This window comes from Ambystoma mexicanum, chromosome 6p, assembly GCF_040938575.1.
Source record: "Ambystoma mexicanum isolate Mex_15411 chromosome 6p, UKY_AmexF1_1, whole genome shotgun sequence".
Lineage (NCBI taxonomy): Eukaryota > Metazoa > Chordata > Amphibia > Caudata > Ambystomatidae > Ambystoma > Ambystoma mexicanum.
The window spans coordinates 199655479-199671948 of NC_090935.1; positions in this window are offsets into that span (position 1 = coordinate 199655479).

Here is a 16470-nt window from a genome sequence, read left to right on the forward strand (position 1 = left end):
AGTGGCAATACTGGTAAGTACGAGGTATATGAGTTACCGTGTAACAACAGATCCAGCTTTGCATTTACTTCATCTAAGCCAATACAGAGATCACTGTTTGCCAGAATTCTTGTTGTTGGTAGGTGACACAGTGACACAGTGATAAGGCCATATAACCATGTCACCATAATAATAGTAGGCAGGGTCTTTAATTTAACAGTAGGGAATGCTCCTGGTCTAACATCTTTGACAAATTGAAGATAGATTATTAGGGATAATGTCTCCTATTATGATTGATTCAAAAATATGTCTTAAAAGCCTTTTCAAATGGGGCATTGGAATTGTGAATGTGCCCTTCCCTAACGATATTCAGAGGAAGCATACATTCAGTGCTACACCGGGAAAATCCTGTATTGATTATTTTTGCTTTCCCACTAGATTATGTAACTTGATTGCAGATCTTCATGTGGTGGAGGACATTCCAAGAGATCATCATCCAATTAAGATGACATTTAACATAACGAGTTTTCCCAATCCCAACATAGTATCCATTTCATCAACGATGAAAGTAGATAATGGAAGGAGAACAATTAAACCAATCAACCTAAATTACAAAGGGAAATAATTGTATTCAAAACACCCATACTATACATTGATAACTGGATTGTTCTCAAAGTCTGAGCTCTATCATTGTGCACATTACTGCTTTTACAACAAATAATTTGAGTAGGTTCCGGATTACTTGTGGGAAAGCAGAGATGACAGACAGGGTTAGATGGGTTAACACTTGCAGCATTAAAACAAAAACTAGACTCCTCAAACTCATAAAATATCTGTAAACATCAAAATCATTCTTTATTGAGACAGAAACTGCTTACAAAGAGACTATTAACAACAGGAAAACAGAGACAGAATTGGATACATGGTCTGAATTTGCAATGGCAGCGGACCAAAATGATTCAAAAGAATTCTGGGATCTGGCCTCTCGGGAACCACAATATAAATGCAAGTCAGGATTAGAATCAATGGTCCTAGACCTCATATGACCACTTCACATTCCTGACCACAAGCTCTACTAATATCGTACCACAGGTATCAATAACAGGCCTAAACAAATCTGATTTCACAGATTATGAATTGACGTCTGTATAAATCCAGATTTCACCATTGAGGAGGTAACTGTGGCAATTGAAAATTAAAAAAGAAATTGCTGTGCAGTGCCAGATAGCACACCAGCAGATATTTTCCAGGTCCATGTAGATTTATGAGACCCTTTTTAACGGGTTTCTTCAATGCAATCATTAATACAGAAACGGCCCCCTCTTCATGGTGTTTTGAAATTATTCAGGCCATCTATAAAAAAGGACCTAGAGAATGCACTTTCTTCCTATAGACACATTTCTCTTTTAGATTTGTTTTAAAATATTTATTTGTGACCGTTTATTTAGAAAAGAGAAGAGTGGGCTGAAACATACAAGGTTTTGTCCCCTGTGCAATTCGGGTTCAGACCATATGTGGGTACGAGTGAGCGGATTTTGTATTATTATCTAATAATCAGCAATTCACTCTTTAACATCAATTTAAACATTAAAGCTTGTGTCAGGAATGGTAAGAATGGCCATTGCACTGATTATTTTCAGTAGAAACAGGGGTGGGCCAGGGTTGTGTATTGTCCCCCCTAGTTTTTATTTTATAGATGAATGGACTTTATGAACATTTGCTATTATTCAGTGCCGACGTTCCAAGATTGGGCAACAAATTGTTGCCCATGTGAGTTTACGCGGACAACACTATTTTAATTGCATGTACTTCTTGTGCATTGCAATGATTAATGCATGCCTACACAGATTCAAGAAATGGGCTGGACTTGAAAGTCAATGCATTAAAATCAGCAGTTATAGTTTGTTACAGAGGTAGACAGTCACCCAAATGTCCAACTATGTATAGTTTTGACATGGTCATCCCAATGGCCAAAGAATTTGACTACTTGGGCATACATTATTTGTCGACACTTTCTCCAGGACCACACACTATGAAACAGGCTAAGAGGTTCTAATAGACAGAACTTTCTCGATTCAAGTCCATGTCCACTACTAAACAAATAGATTTAATTCTCAAAGTTTACCATGGCAAATCAGCCTCAGTGGCTACATAAGGAAAGACCTCATGGTCTATGTAAACATTAACAATGGCCTAAAGGTTGACAACGATTTCTTCAAAAAAATATTAGGGCTTCATCATTCATCTTCAAACCATGGTGTACAAATGGAATTGGACTTCACCCACATTAATGATGCCCTAAATATTGAACCATCTTTACAATGGTAACTGTTGAGGGGAAATAATAAGGCAGATCTCACCCATGATCTTATCAGTGCTTTATTGATAAAGGACATGTAATGAATACACTTTTCCGATTGGTATGCACTGGACACTTCAAGCCAACTGAAGGCAAATTATCTTAAAAGTAGGCTGGTTGCCTAAACTCAGGAGAAATGGGAGACTTTGGAATAAGTGAAACCGTTTAAACAGACATGCCATCATCATTGACGGTGCTGGTTGTCCGGTAGGAGATTGTGCTGAGTGATCTATTTATGTAACTGGATGGTGACAGTCTTCTCAATCACTTTGCTGAGGAAGGGAACATTAGTGATGTGGCAACAGCCACCTACATCATTCAGGTTGAGATTTTGTTTCAGCAAGAGGATGATCTGCCCCATTTTCAGTGGACCTGGGATGATGCCTTGTATGATGGAAGAGTTAATAAAGGAGAGGCGTGGTGTGTGAAGGCCTTCACAATGAAGGAATAATTCTTCTCATCCTTGTAGGTGGCGGGTTTGAGGGCTGCAAGAATGTTGATTAGGTCTACTTGAGTAAGTGTCCTAAAATTGGTGTAGTGTTGTCTATCTTGTCTGTAAAGAAGTTGTTGATGACATTGCATGTGTCAGTGGATTATGGCATTGAAGGTTCTGGCAGGGGGTTTATGCAATGCTTTCGGCTCAGATAATTGCTCTTCTCCTGTTGGATGTTTTTAGCTTGAAAGATTGAAAGATTGCTCTGCTCCTGTTGAATGTGTGTGTGTAGTTGTTTGCTTTTGCTTTGATGAAGTGTCATTCATTCTGAAGGGAAAGTGCTCAAGGTGATAAGGCCTTTTATGTGGAGCATCCTCCAAATGGTGTATTGTTCTTGAATGGTGTGCCATGTGTTCATGTATGTACAAAGGACTGCAGGCCACATTTTAATTTAGATAAGGTTTCAGTGGTGTGTGGTTGTTGGAGGTCTTAGTATGTAGCTGAGTGTAAACATTCTCAGAGAAATGCAACATGGAGGCTAATGTGATGAGATTTTCATCCAATGAGTTCATTAGGAAGTTCTTGAAAGGGATAGTGGATGTCTTTTTTGGACCTGTTGTGGGTGAGGTGTGTTGCGATCATGCTGGCTATTGCTTTGTGGTCTGTCCATTCCAAAGATACAGGGAAGACATTCAGTGGCTGTACAGGTTTTCAATAGCATGTTGAATGTACTGCAATTGTTGTGGCATGGTCCTCTTATGAGTTGCTTGGTATCCTTGATGTCAAGCAGCTCAAGTGTAGCGCCTCTGGTTTTTTTGGTGTCTTGACTTTCGGCCTTCTTGATGTCCACAGAGGAAGATGTTAGTTCTGTTGTTGACAAGTGATGTTGTTAAATGCTCTGAATTACTATAACAAATTCCTAATTGGTTTTGATTGGTTTAACGATAAGTTGTAAGGTAGCAGTGTGAGGGTGGGAGAATGGGAAATGATAGGTAACGACTTTTATAGATGCAGATGTGGTCTGCTCCTGGAGGATACATGCACATGCAGTCCTGTGGATGACTCTGGCCACTCCATCAGTCTTCCATTTGCTGGCCTTCTTCTGGATTCCCCTGTCTGTGGTGATGAGGACATCCAGGATATGCCCAGAGGTTGGCATAAGCATCGCTCTGTGATAAAAAGTGTGCCTTTGGCTTACCGGATTATTTGGAAATCCACTAACATTGGCACCAATCAGAATAGTCAATATTGAGGACTCATGGGAGTCGAAGGCTGCATACCACTCGTCCAGGTGGTGAGTGGTGATGAAGTTGGCAATACCTGCTGCATGGAATACTGCAGCATGAGCATTTATTAGCATGAGTTTGTTCCATGTCTTTTGGAGGTCGAATGTAGGTGTTGATGCGTAGAATGTGGGTGAGGTTCTGTAGTTGGAAAGTCCATGGGAGCAGGTTGTGCTGTGGGTTTCTGCGTGTGTGGATGAGGGAAAGGATGGGAAGAGGTAAGTGATGTGTGCTGTAGAGGCGGTTACTTTACCTGGATTGTGTGGAGCAGGGGTTTTGGCCATTATCAGTATCTGCCCTTTGCATCGGACACCCTGCTGAGAGAATCCCTGGGATCTAACAGTTAATAAGAGAAAGAAAGGGACAGTGCAGACAAACAAATTCAGACAATGGGCCTCATTACAAGTCTGGCTGGCTCCGGAAATAAGGGTGTCATTAACAACGTACCACACACTTTCCGGACCGCCAGACACTGAGAATGCCTGCAGGGGCCGTTGCTCCCAGCAGGACTGACTTGCTGGGAGCACTGGCCCCTGCAGGCATGGTTTTCACGGAAGCACTGGCACTGATAGCAATTGTGCCGGTGCTTCTGTGTCCCCATTCCTGTGGAGTCCTATAATGGGGACTTACAGTACCTGCTGCCTAACATCCTGGGCCACCGGGACTTGTAATATCACGGTGGCACCAGGATATCAGGTGGCAGAAATAGTGGTACAAGTTTGGCGGCGACCCACTCATTGCACCAGCGGGTAACCGCCAACCTCGTAACGAGGCCCAGCCTGTGGGTGGGGTAAGGGTCTCCTGATCTTTGGTTTGATTTTACCTTGAAGAGATAAAGAGCAACATTATTGAAAAAGACATGTTTCAATAGTTTTTTGGTAAAGAATTAGGGAATCAGTCATTTAATGTGAGTGTAGTGGGATGCAGGCACAGCTAACAAGTGTTGATTTGCAGATCAAAGGGATAACGTTGGAGGATAGACTTACATCTTTGCCGCCAAGAGTGCTGGGGCTAATCTGGTGATGCACTTAAAAACCAGATAAAAAAAAACGTATATGTGATTATCTTACTTACTGGTAACCAATGAAGAGACCTACGGAATTGTGAAATTGGTGAAGATTTTTGTCCTTGATAGATTAGTCTAACAAATGCGTTTTTTGTGACTTGCAGACTTGTAATCTGCTTTTCTGAGATACCTGCTACAATGGCAGATACATAATCTAATTTGGACTTAATAAAGGTGACAATCACTACTGGTGGTTTAGCTGAAGGGATGAGAGAGAGAATCTGAAAAAGAATCTGTAGCCAGACGTAAATATATTTAACTATTTCCCGAACCTGGAGTTCATACCCAAGGTTAGCTTGGCAGATGTTTCCCACATTGTTTACCTTGTGTGAGAAGCATTCTGAAGAAGGGGAAGAACATTGGTTTGGGGTAGCAAATACAGTGTAACCGATTTAGCAATGATTAGCAAAATTCATGTAAGTAAATTAATGGGGAATAGATTATGACTCACTTAAAAATGGAGGAAGTTATGATTGTAGGATGCCACGTGGCTGAATGTAATGCATTATATTAATGATAAAGGTCAGAACTATATTTTCGAATGAATTGGTAAGTTAGTTTTCTCAATGAATCATGCTGTTTAAATGGATCAGAGCTGATGGTACACAATGCCTATTGTTATAGTAGGTATTACAATGCTTGATTTTCACATATTGTGTGTATGCATTAACTGACAGCTGACGCAGATCTTAATTACTTGGTATTTAACAGAAAACAAGTTAACAAGTGAAATCTGGGTTTCAAAATAAGCTTCAGTATGAGCTACTTAAATCAAGATACCAGGCCCATAAAACCAAAACATAAGTTCACAAGGAACAAAACAGATGTTGCTACGTAGTCAAGCACCCATATATCTTGTTAATCAGATAGTCCCATGAAGTTAGCGTGGAGGACTTGGCATCTTCTCTGTGCATGAAGGTGAGCTATTCTTTGTAAGATTAGGGTGTGAGAAGCAGGATATGAAACGGATATGGGCCTGGCCAGTTGAACAGATATCCTCAGAAATTGCAAAATAAGGGAAATTCAATCCAAAACGTTGAATGATCAAATCTTGTAATTGAAAATTATCTGTGTGTTCTACTAGAGTGTGTAGATTACAGCACTTCAGATCCCGAGGATATTCTGTCCTACACGACTGTAGGAACTAAAGAAAAAAATTATAAAGCTCCAAAAAGGGGTTTATTTCAACTTCAAAGTTTGAGTATGCCTGTCATTTTCTCCTGGGAATGTCTTGAGGGAGAGTGTCAGAGGAGTTTTTATTGCTAAGCGAATGATCTTATCTTTTATTTTCAAGAGTTAAATATGTTCACACTTTTTCAAAGATTCTAAGTAGTGTCCACCAGAATAGGCAATATTGAGGGATCATTCGAACCATACTCCAAAATATCAGGAGAGATGCAGTTCGCAGACTCTGGATTTAGTCACTGCAAACAATAAACCCTGCACTTCGCTAATAGTTAATTATGTCTTATCTCTCTCTGGGGTGAGCAATGAGAAGGGCCATGGCTATTGATTAATTGATCGATTGACATTAAGTTAAAGAAATGATTAAGCTGACATCAAGCCCAAAGACATATCATCGTCCCCTGGTTCAATCTATTTTTAACATTTATGTTAATTATAGATGACCAATACAAATTATTGCTGCATCTACGCTACAGGTCACCCTTTTACTGTGATATCCTACAGTTGTTTAGAACCTGCTCTCCAAAAGGAGGGTACAGCTGGATTAGGAGTGCATTTAGGCAGACTAGGAAAATAAGCACTAACTATATATGCCCCTAATGTATGGTGCACATATTGAATTTAGGATGGAGTTAGTACCCTTCCTGGAATATTGAGGCACTTAGTTGAAGAGACGCCATGATCAACGAGGAATGTATTTGCAGACGGCGACAAAATGTCAGACGTTGCTCTAGACCTGACCTCCGCATTCCGTTGTGCTGCATTCAGCTGATGACCTCATGCGCTTCCTTTGTCTACGCCCCTTAGCATCTGCACCTCGTCGGCAGCTGCTGAAACCAGGTGGAGTTAAACATGGTGGGAGATCATAGCAGCGTGCACTTGCCTTTCTTTTTAATGCGGAGCGAGCATATCGAAGGCCGGGCAGCGATTGCAAGATATATGGCAGCTGCTCGTGAAATAAAATAAATCCAGCATTATGCAGGGCCACGTTTTTCAAGCAATGAATAATGTGTCCGATCGAAGTGTTAATCAGGAAACGGGGTACGCTGTGCATAAGTATCCTCCGATTTTAGATTATAGAGTAAATGTCATTAAACGTTCATATTTTTATGTTTGTATTTTTCTATCTAAACATATCTGTGATATGGTATGTGCAATTATCAGAAGAACATTTTTGAAATTCGATTTTAATTTGACCTTAGGTTTTGTCTAGTGACTGTAAAGGAGCAACATGTCCCCTTCCTTTCTCAGATAAATTCTCATTCTTATAACTAAAAAATCTTGCAATAAACATCCGCTCCTAATCAATAATCTTGCATGAGTAAGCAATCAAGACAGAGCCTGAGTAATTGAAAATCGCATCCATTACTCTGCCTGCATCTCTAATTAGAAATGTGCACAAAACGCAAATTACCTGGACCTGGGATATTACCAACGATGGTTAAATGCTGCACAGAATATTGATTCGGCATGTCAAATGCTGTGTTTCACAGAATGATCCCCCCTACTGTGCGGATCACCTGTAGAATTCTAATTAAGGCTGCATTGTATGAAAGAAAACAAACAGCAAACCATTTGAAGAATAGGGAAAAAGAAATATTGAGATAATCAAGACATTTGATGAGCTATTGGATAGCACGTGATGGGAATACACTTTAGGGCGTGTTTGCTGACATATATTCTTATATAGCCAGAATAAATCCAGTACATTGATGAAAGATACCAGTTTCATACAATACTATGAAATAGTAACCTCTAGAAACGAATGTATGGTCCTATTAGGCATTAAGACATACATGTTGATCTTTAAAACTGAACACGCCTTTGAAAGATCAGAATTTAAAAAAATCACGTGAGGGCAAAATCAGCAGAAATTAAAATGGTTTAAAATCATTTTGCAAATGGTTCTTACATTATAACTAGGCGGCGGTATTGGACCTGCATTGTTTGCCAAGCTACTAAGAACGCTGATGTTGTCTGGTTTCACTGCAGCCAATAGTAGGAATCAGGGCAGAGCAGGAACTATATAGCGACTGTTAAGAATGGAAACAGGATAGCCTAAGGCCATATTACATCCACATCTGTGGCCAGTGAGAAATGTGTCTGTTGCTATTTGGCCATTTTCTGTTGTTTTGGGGTTGCTCCTATTTTGCTCATCCTAAATCCTGTGCGGGTTTCTGTGGTGGGACTTGAACATTGCTTTTTCAAATGATAAAATCCCAGAAAAAATGTAAACACGCATTGACAAAGGCAGGCACACTTAGGCAGATGGGGGGTAGATATATCAAGGGGAAAGCAGAAGGAGTGAGGAGAGGGAGCAGGAGGGGTGGATGACTGAAAACAACGTGAGGATTGGTATATATGAGGGTGAGGTAGAATATGTGAATGGATGCATTTTAAGGATGCAGGAATTAGTAAAGAGTTTCACCAAGAGATAAACACCAGATTTGAAGCTGGATTGATTTATTTGGGCTGATAAGGGATAATGGCGGTTGAAAATGATGAATTCAAACACATCCACCTTTGTAATGTGTCATTTTCCCCTTTTTGTATGCCAATTTCTGGACAGGGAATATGATGTGGTGCCTTAGTTGAAAAGGGTCCTACAGCTGCAGTGGAATCTCCCCAGATGCATGTACTTTCACAGAATAGCGATTGTCTTATTCTGTATGTTTTGCTTGAAGATTCTGCTCAATAATGTAATTGCTTAAATCATTGATCCCCACCTAGAATGGCTACCTCCCAGTTTCACCCATGCAGGAAGTGAGAAGGCACAGTCTAATTGTACCAGATGTGCATGACATCGAGGGGATTACAGTCTTGTCTTGGGTGGTCGCAGGGTGGTTCTCGCCATTTTACTAGCTTACCGACCTGAAGTAGGCAGGGCTAAAAGACTGAGAGGGATGACATTACTTCACATTTCACAATAACTGCCCAAAATGGCCGACATAGCACAGGACATCTTATCGTCCAGCCAGCCCGTGGCAGGGAAACCATGCAACTCTCGGTGTGCTTTTAGCTGACATTGTGCGTGTCATCACTTCTCTTCCCTGTATTTCACATCTTCTACAATTTGCCATGAATTTTCGTACAACCGGTTTCATATCTCCACCTGAAATGAAAAGGTCTTCACTGTTAATGATGACTAGTCACTACTGAACACAGCCGCAGCCATCAATGGTCAGGTACATCAGATAATTGAGCACCCAGACAAATTGTACCCTCAGTGGCTGAGGAGGAGGAGCTGGAGAAAGAGCTTCAAGAGGCTGCCCTAATTTATAACAGGGTCATTGCCAAAAACAGTGCGTTGGTACCTCCCTAAATTGTTTTTTTACTGCAACTCCTTGCAGATAAGACCAGTAGTAATAAGAGGGCAATTTACGCAAGTGTCTGAGATATTTCACAGGTCTTGGACTATGTAGACAGGAAGAAGCTGTGGAGTAAGCTTCATATTTGAGGTTGTCCTCTGGCTCTTTTGAAAATTTTGATTGCTTTACACGCTGAATCTAAAAGTAGAGTCGAGTTAGACCTTAAGTGGACTTACTTACACGCTGAACCTAAAAGTAGAGTCGGGTTAGACCTTAAGTGGATTTACTCAAGATGGATCAGAGAACAAAGTTGTTTGCACCAGGGGGGTGTTATTGCACCATTTCTTTTTAATGTTTGCATCAGTCATATGAGCCGAGATTGGGAGGGTATTCAGACCTACCATCGTACTTGGGTAATGTAAAACTGTTATATCTGACTTACGCTGATGACATCACTGTTTGTGACCAGACCCAACTGGGCCTTTAGAGAAGCCTGAGTGCTTTTAATAAATATCTTATGAATTTGAACCTTAATTTAAAAGTGGCAAAACTAACACGTGAATGCTTAAACACCCACTATATACAAATACGAAACCTAGATTTAACTGTTTTCTAAAGGGTAAGCAATTGGAGAAGGTTGACGATTTTCAATCAGTGGGAGTGTTTTATTTAATGAAAAACAAGTTAAGGAGCCTGGCATAGCTATTGATCGATCTGTTGCTATTGTGGCCCCTGTCCATTTAGGTCTTTTAGAGTAGCAATTATGACAAGACAATTTTCAATGTCACACATTGTACGCTATTACCACCAAAAGGTGGTGCCAAAAATGATTTATGTCGCTGAAATTGGCCTGTGCATAAATCCTTAATTTGGAGAAAATTGCTAACCTTACCCTGTTTGTGCCCATAGGTATAATTAGGCATGAGTTTGGATTGATCTCTGCGGCCATAAATCACTTGGAAACATCTGCAGCTGCATAGCAAACTGCTCTTACAACCTTTGGGGAGCTCATTTGTTGAGCTAAATAGGGAGATAATGGGGTCCATTCTGAGTAGGGCGGTAAGGGTTAACGGTCACCGTTAATGAGACCGGTGCCATTAAACCCTTACCGCCCTATTCCGAGTTCCCTTTGCGGGTTGGTACTTAACGCCTGCTTTTTGCAGATGTTAAAAAACCAACCCACAAAGGGACCTAGGAGCTAATTGCGGCACCGTAATTTACGGTGCCGTAATTAGCGCCTTCCCCATTCCCATTGAGACCTATGGGGCAAAAATGGGAATAGGGAAGGGCCCTTGGTGAATGAGGAATTACCGACCCCGCCAACCTTGGAATGGGGCGGTAATTCCGCCATTCACCATGGCGGAGTCGGAAAGATAATAGCGTCAACCAAGGCGCCAGCCTGGGTCGGAATGAGGCCCAATGTATTATTATTATTATTATTATTATTATTATTATTATTATTATTGTTATTATTATTATTATTATTATTATCATTATTATTATTGTATTAATGGAGCACAGACCTATCTTCGAGAAGCAACAGAGTGCTTTACAGAGGTGTACAACATTACAGATGCATAACGGAGCGCTTTTTAGTGGTAACCACTGAACAGATGTACAGCGGGGGTAGGATAAAGAGGGGTACAGAGGAAGGGTACAGATTTACTGAGTGGCGGGGAGGAGAGCGTTGACATGATGGCCTAGGTATTGAGGAGGAGAGACTCCTTTAAGAGGTGGGTCAAGTTCTTTTCTGAATTGTAAGAGCGTGGGGGCGAGCCTGATGACGATGGGGAGGAGTTTCCACAATCTTGGGGCATAGGCAGAGGAGGATTGTTTTCTGGTCCTTTCCTTTTTGCAGCAGCAGATTTCAAGTCTGCACATGTCCTAGCTTCTAGTGGTGCCCTGTCCGCCTGACATGCAGAGTTTCTCTGTGAGGTAGCTGGGTTACTTTGAGGGCGACTGCCTTATAGATGATGCAACAAAACTTGAAGGTAATTTGTGCATGTAGTGGGAGACAGTGAAGGCTGATGAGGGCCAGGGTGATGTGGTTGTATCTGCATAGACCCTTGATGAGGTGTGCAGCCACATGTAAGACACTTCTCTGGGGCACAAGGGAGGATGACGGGAGGCCTTCGAGGATTGCATTGCCCTAATCAAGGTGGGATAGGACCAGTGCTTAAACAGTGGATCTAAAGTTGTCCGGTGGGAGAAGGGCTTGACATTTTGCAGTAGGGAGAGCTGATACCAAGCTGTCTGAGTTTTCTTAGCTATGTATGTTTTGAAGGAGAGGTGTTCATTGATGGGAAACCCGAAGGACCTTGCAGAGGATGTGAACTCGGGGGGCAGCCTTCAGAGTTCATGGTTGAAAGCTAGGTCTGTATATCTGAGTGTTCGTGTTGTTGGTGTATTCGGTCTTGGGTGGGTTGAGCTTCAGGTATGCACTGGACATCCAAGATTCGATCGGCAAGAAGCAGGATGTGAGCCTATGAATGTCCTTGATGGAGTTGATCTTGAGGTATAGCTGTTTCTCGTTGGCGTATTCGTGGTTGTGAATAATGTGTGTGGCTAAAATGGTTCTCAGCAGTTTCATGTACAGATTGAAGATCACTGGGAAGAGGATGGAATCCTCCTGGACTCCCCAGGTCACGGGTAGCATTGGTGATCTAGAGGAATCCATCTGAACAATCTGCTTGCGGTTGGTGAGGTGGGACTTGAACCAGTGTAGGACAATGTTGCTGTCCCCATGCACTGATGTAGGGTGTCCATAAGTGCCTGGTGGTCTACTGTGTCGAAAGCAGCTGAGAGGTCAAGAAGAACCAGGAGGCAGGGGTGGCCGTCATCAAGGATTTTGAGAGTCATCGTCGACCATCTCTATAGTTTCTGTCTCCGTGCTGCATCTGGGTCTGAATCCAAAATGTGCAATACATGTCATGTACTGCAGGTCTTGCGTGATAAATGTGACTCCATATTTCTGGCAAATACCTTGAATATTGAGGCGCTGCTGACGTGGCCCAAGGTGGTTAAGGAAAACGTATAGAGGCAGATTGCATAGATAATCGAGATTCGATTATGAACTACCATTTATTTTATCATGCATGAAGGCCTACAATACGGTTTCCTCATATTTGCTGAAACATCCTTCTCTGAGTTTTAGGGATGATATGTTGAGACTGAAGTTTAATTTGTTTTTAACGCGTGAAGTGTCTGGTGCCAGAAATGCTGTTCCGGGAGACAAGCCTAAGTGTCACTATTGCTCATTGGAGGTAGAGACTCTACAGCACCTGTTCGTAGGATGTGAGATTTCAACATCATTGTGCATAAAGTTTTTAAAAAGACTCCCTCACCACTAATGAAGCAACTCCCAGCAACCACGCCAAAACTACCAAAAACCCTCCAGGCCAGAATCTCTTCAGGTTCACCAAAATATCTATCCCAGAAACAGAAAGAGTAATAGCCTCACTTAAACCATCTAACTGCAAAAGTGACAACTGCCCTCCCCAGATAATCAAGGATGCTGCTAGGGACCTAGCCCCCTTTATAACCAAACTGATAAACGTATCCTTCTCTTCCAACACCATACCAAGCAACCTCAAAGAATCTTGGATCCTGCCTCTCCTCAAGAAGCAAACTCTAGACCCTGCTATTCCCACCAATTACAGGCCCATCACCACAGTGCCGTTCCTGCTAAAGATAATTGACAGAGTAGCATACCTGCAAATTCAGCAATATCTTGACAAACTATTAGGCACCCGCCAATCGGGCTTCAGACCACAGCATGGTACTGAGACAGCCCTAATCGATCTTAAAACCCAGATCAATGAGATTAACGGTAAAGGGAACACCGCCATGTTACTCCTCCTCGATCTGTCAGCAGTGTTCAACCTGGTGGATCACGCAGTCCTGTGCGAACACCTGGCCTCAGCTGCCCACTTCTCGAAAGAGGCCATAGCCTGGATCCAATCACTCCTGGACAATCGAACCATGAGGGTCTTCTCTAACCTAGCCTAAACAGACCCCATCAAAATAACTTGTGGGGTAGCCCAGGGCTCCTGCGTCTCTCCCACCCTCTACAACATCTTTACCAAGCCCCTATTTGACAAGTTGGACAGACTGGGTGTCTCATATACTAATTATGCAGATGACACCCAGATCCTCATACCCCCTTCGGGCAACTTCGACTCCGATACTGCCTTGGTAAACAAAATATATCTCATCATTCAGGCATGGATGGCCACACACGGCTTATGCCTAAATGATGAGAAAACCGAAATCCTGCTCCTCGGATCCAACACTAATCTAAAAAAACTCAGCTCCAACTATAAGGCCTTCAACATTGATGGCAACACCATCACAGTGGCCAAAACAGTGAAAACGCTAGGCTTTCACGTTGATGCAACCATGTCACTAAAAAAACAAGTCAACTCTCTAGCATCCTCTACCACCTACACATGCAAGCTAATCAGGGCAAGTAGAGCCTTCCTCACCCAAGCTAGCTGCATCATCATTGCCAACATCCTAATACTATCCAGACTTGACTATTGTAATGCCATGTACCTAGGAGCCAATAAATACATTACCAACAAACTACAGACACTACAAAATAACGCTCTCAGAACAGCCCTTAACCCACTCTCCAAAGAACACATTTCCAACTAAAGGAGAGAACACAAATGGCTCAAAATCTCTGACCGCATCTCTCTCAAAATGGCATCACTCGCTTTCAAATGCTTAAACAACGCAGCCCCCCCCCCCTATCTCGCATCCAGAATAAAGGAAAAAAGCTCCACCCGCCCCACCAGAACGATTAACTCTTACTGCCTGCAGGTACCCAACTTCAGACAAAAGAAAACCGGCGGCAGTAGCTTCCCTATTTTGGCAGCCCAACATTGGAACGCCCTCCCTCTCAACATTAGGACAGACCAATCCTACTACAGCCTCCGGCGAAACACCCTCACCTGGTTGTGGTCCAATGATCCCCATGACTAACCCTGCCATCTCACCCGCCCATGCCTTTGCTCAAACCTGAATGCTATGCACAGCATTAAATATGTAAATATGTAAGTGCAACCGAATTGTCTCTATGTACAGCACTAAATATGTAAATATGTAAGCAATTTATTAACTACAGGTATATATGCACATTCCACGCAATGTAATGCTATGCCTCTCTTTCATGTGTGCCTTATCCGGCAACTAAGTTTTTATGTAATCCTACCTTCCTGCTCTCTGTTACGTCCTGTTACCTCTGGGTTTTGCGCGCCATACTAAATAAATAAACAAACAAACAAACAAACAAATATGGAAGTTTTTTCATTGCGAGCAATCACTACTTACAGAGGATATTTGGGACAGAATGTGGACAGAATGTGTTTTAATGAATTTTGAATAAATGTATCAATGACTTTTGTGTGCAATGTGTGAAAATTGTTCTGTAAACTGTTGCACACAATAAAGAATAAAGAATAAATAATTGACGCTTAGGTCTTGACAAGCCCTATCGACATAGTGTAGCAGAGCAGGAAGGCACATCTTCAGGAGCTTTGAGGGTGGTGACATGTCACAACGAGCCAGACACAAATCAATCAAATAAATCACCCACACTTTACAATAATAAACATTAACACAGTTCTATAATGATAAAGAGTAAAGCTGCTAGAATTAAATTGAAAGAAACATGAAGCAAAACAACTAAAACATATACATTACCTTATCCTTATAAGGCTTGTATCACTTAAAACGTTGTTTCCTGTTAGATAAGTAGGCCTTTCACATCAGAAATAGTTAAGATTCTAGTTAGTACCTGTTGCACGTAGTTGGAAGCCGTGGAAGTCACAGAGCAAGTGTTGGAAAAGCCAACAACTAATTAAAAATGCAGAAATAACACTCTAGCTAGCTCACAATATGGTCCTGGAAAACTCTCAAAGGCTTCTGATGTGGATTCTCTGCAGAGCGGACTGGACTGGTTGGTCCTACCAGCCCAACGGTCGTTGCACCAATGAGAGTCTTATGTGGATCAATGCAGAAAGGCAGGTGTTAGCCAGGGCTTGGCTGGAGGCAATGCTGGTTGTCTTCAGTGGACGAATCCACTTTGTAGGAGTAGTGGTGTCAAACACCAGTTTGGGGAATGACTGCTGAGCTCCTCCTTTTATCCCAGATCATCAACAGCAAGGATCTGCCAAGGACTGTCCACTCATGGACAACCACTACTTGCTCCACATATTCCCAGTAGCCAACATCCCTTGGCTGGAATGTGGATTGAGATAAAACAGTCCCAACCCTCACATCTGCATTGGAGGCACACACCACTACTTTGCTTTGGAAAATCAAGTCTGAGCTCAGGAAGAAGGAGAACAAACAGGCTGACCAAGGGACAGCGGTAAAACACGTGTGGCAGTGCCATTTTAAGCACATGGTGCTTAAAATGTCATTATGCTGTTCACGATAAAAGTGCATGTGATAAAAATGAAAAACACACTAGAAATATATATGCTGCTACCAGCCTGTCCTGAACAAATCAACATTTAAAATAAAAAGAGTTTCAAAAGAACATCAAGATATACAACATACCACTGCAGCACTTCACTGTAATTCGATGTGTGCTACTGTAAATCTAAAAAAAAGGCACGGGTTTGCCTTGCACTCGGAACCACATGCTGTCAAAAGAGATGAGCAAAGTAAGGATAGGTAAGGAAATAGACCTTACTTACCTTCAAACACCAGGAGAGTGGTAAAGGCATAGCAAAATATTAGGGTGTTCAATTGATATCAATGGAAGTAAAGCTTTAGGAAGAGAATTGTTCCTAAGCTATGTACTGTATGTAATGTAACTTGTAAAGTGCAGCCCAGAGAAAGTCCAA